This window comes from Ictidomys tridecemlineatus, chromosome 5 (assembly GCF_052094955.1).
Source record: "Ictidomys tridecemlineatus isolate mIctTri1 chromosome 5, mIctTri1.hap1, whole genome shotgun sequence".
Taxonomy (NCBI): Eukaryota; Metazoa; Chordata; class Mammalia; order Rodentia; family Sciuridae; genus Ictidomys; species Ictidomys tridecemlineatus.
The window spans coordinates 65,587,011-65,590,546 of NC_135481.1; the positions used below are offsets into that span (position 1 = coordinate 65,587,011).

Below are 3,536 nucleotides of genomic sequence, written 5' to 3' on the forward strand. Positions count from 1 at the left end.
CCCAGTGATCCTGACAGTCACTGATGTGGATCTACCTTCCATGGCTGAAAAAGCTGGAGTCTAATGTTCACCATGGATGGCAACAGCAAAAAACACATCCACTCAGGGAGAAGTGAGCTTGTGGGCACTGGTGGGCTTCCTTCTTTCCACTTTTTTTTTCAATTTTTGTTTTGTTTTGTTTTGCATTTGCTGAGTGGTATTCAGTTAACAGAACAATAATTATTTCACATAAGCTGCATCAGAGACAACTGAAGTTGAAAAACTATCATCCCTAGGTATAACTAATTTCTGCAGTGCACCAAAGAGAACCTGCTTTAAATTTCTATGCCAATTTACAACCCCATACTGTAAGGCAAGGTTAATGGCTATTGAAAATACCACCAGGACAGACACATTTGCTAGTGTGTTAACTATACAAAAAAGGACCTGCACAGTTTTAAAATGAATCATACACAGCCTTACATTCCTCCCCCCACCCACCCTTTAAAAGGAGTGAGTTGGACTCAGGAAGATCAAATACTTTATAGACACACACATACACACACAAAAAAAATAAACTGAGCTAGAATCAACTTATTTATCATCATCATCTTCTTCATCTTCCTCCTCCTCCTCCTCATCTTTCTACTCTTCTTTTTCTTGCTGTTTTGAGCCTTGACAACTCCCTTTTTCACTGCATCAGGTTTTCCTTTATCTCCATAGGTAGCAGTATTCTTTTTGTACTTTTCCTTCAGCTTAGCAGCTTTCTTTTTGTAAGGATGCTTGTCGTCTGCAGCGGTGTTACTCCTTATTGCTCCTAGTTTCTTTGCAACATCAACCAATGGATAGGCTGGGAGTTCTCCTGCAACTTGAGGGCAAACAGAACAAGAAGGCCAATGGACATCTCTTGAATGTGTTGGGATCCTTGAACTTCGTTTTTGTTTCCCCTTTAGGAGGGATATAGGTTTTCATTTCTCTTTCATAATAGGCCTTGTTTGCCTCTGCCACGTCTTCAAATTTTTCCTTCTCTTTAGCAGATGTGGTCTTCCACCTGTCTGAGCACTTCTTAGAAAACTCTGAGAAGTTGACTAATGCATCTGGGTGCTTCTTCTTCTGCTCCTCCTGGCAAGTTTGCACAAAAAAAAAATTATTTGATGATATTTTGTCCCTTGGCTTCTTAGGATCGCTTTTGCCCATGTTTAGTTGTTTTCCCTCAGCTAGGCACCGAGTCACCCAGGACCTATCCAGAACCCACTGGCCCTGGCTCTGTCTCTATGGAGCTTGATATATGGACTCCTTCCACGTTTGCTTTCTTCTGGACCCCCAGTCTATTGGATACTGCTGTCCACATTCAGGGTGGTCTTCCCCTCTCAGGTCACTGACATCCCCATTGTCTGTGAATACCATCACAGACCATCTAGAGTGTGCTTTACTAATTTCCTAGATGCCTCTCAATTCATTCAGGTTGATGATCAAGATTAACCATCACACCTCCTGAACCCAAATCCCTTTTAACAATCCCACTGCCCCCAAATGATTCCTATGCCACTAAAATTTCAGATCTGCTGAATCGACTTCTTTTAAAAACTCAATTACATTTTATGAATTTTTAAAGAATGTGGTGGCATTGAACATTCAGTGGTGTGTGGTTGATATTTAATAACTAGCTCTTTGGAAAAGAAAAATGTCTGTTTTATAGAGGATGCCAATTTCTATTTTGTAGATATACTCACCATGGCTGATATCAAGCTCAGCACAACATCAAAAAACTTGCAATGTTCCTAAAAATACATGATCACTTCTTATGATACAGCACAAGCTAAAAGGCATACCACTGTGTGCTAGTTTATGGTGAGGTCTGATATAGAGTTAAAAAAAATAAAAACAGAGGATCAGTAACTTCGAAGTAAGATTATCTTGGTTGAGAATTCTAATTCTTCTAGTTACAACATGTAACCCTCAACAAGCTGGTTTCCTGTCTCAATTTTGTGTATGTAAAATGGGGATAGTAATAATAATAATTACCACTGCATGGGGTTAAGTTTATCCTTTCTTTTCAATCACATATTCCAAAAGACGTATGTGCTTCCCCTTTTCACACCCTCACAATTTGTCTGCTTTCCAAAGAAGCCTGTGAACTGCATGAAGCCAAGTGTTCCTTTCTCCTTTGGTTTCATATCCCCACAGTGATCAGCAAAAGTTTGGAATATATTAAAGTTCTCAATAACCATATGTTGACCAAACAAAAGAACACATGTGCTCCACTCTATTTTCCTGCCCCCATAACATATAATAGAACATGATACTCAGCTACAAGATGGTAGGTACTCTATGGAGCCTCTACCACCCAACTGGAACTAGCTCATGAGAGAAACCCATTTTTCCATCTTGCTAATAAAGGGTCCTGAGCCTCAAGGGGGAAAAAATATCCAGTGAGTTCTCAGAAAGCAACTACTCTAACTTTCCTAATTAAATAAAAAATCATATTTTATTATTTGAATAGGAACTTTGGCCCCAATGTGTGAAGAGAGGAGAAAAGAAAGTTAAAGAAAAATTGGTAATTAACAGTTGATTCACACTCCAGTAAGCTAATTGCAATGCAGATCCAGTTTTCCTGTGGTAATTTCAGTCTGTGAATTTTTTTTTTTCTGTCAGCTCTAAGACTGTGGAATGAAGCAAGAGGACACAAAGCCCGCTGTCAAACCCCATCCAACACTAACACCAGCCTTGAAGCCAGATCCTCATTTTCAGTTCAATGTCCAAAGAGGATGATAATAGAGAAGACTTGAAGTTCAAGGGAAAGTTCTCCTCAGTAACTGAGCCCTTTCCAGTGGGGAAGCTTCAGTGATACTGAACTCTGGGCTCAGTTGTTCCACTCCCACACTGCCACAGTACCTGGTATGTCTTGTCTTACTTGGTGCCACTTACCTCCACTAGGGATCAGTTATTCTTGTGCATTCATTCAGCAAATATTTATTGAAATCAAATTTTGTAGACACTAAGTAATATATGTGTATGTTTATGTGCATTTATATACACACACATATGTACATACACATACTTAAATACACATACATATTTAGTCTTATATAGAGAGGAGTTTGTAATCCACTTAAATAGTTTGCATATAAACAATTATAGTACAAGGTAGAAAGTAATGTGATACTTGCAAGTATCAACAAAAATCAGAGAATTTTGAGAAAGCAGTATGCAATTTCAGCTCAGGCTGGGGAGAAGAACTGCAGATAGACTGGAGAAGGCAGAGGTGAGTACAGGTGAAGGATACAGGCACATGGAGAGGAGGTGAATTGAATGGTATAGCTGAGATACAGCTTGACCAGACAGAGGGTGTGGGAGGGGAAAGAATGAAAACAACACTGAGGCCATTTTCTTAAAGGCCAGGCTAAGGTACAAGGAAAGTAGAAGGTGTTTTAATATGAAACAGCAATCATGACAAATAATTAAAGAAAATTCACCAAGGAGCAATGGTGACAAAGAAGGTAGAGAGAATAAATAAAATAGGATGCCTCTTGGGAACTTATTTTAATAATTCAGAA

General features: G+C 39.1%; 1 pseudogene; it reads right to left on the reverse strand.

Moving 5' to 3' along the window:
• Nucleotides 1-573: 573 nt before the first annotated feature.
• On the reverse strand, nt 574-1,176 carry LOC120886890 (high mobility group protein B1 pseudogene; annotated as a pseudogene).
• Nucleotides 1,177-3,536: the final 2,360 nt, after the last annotated feature.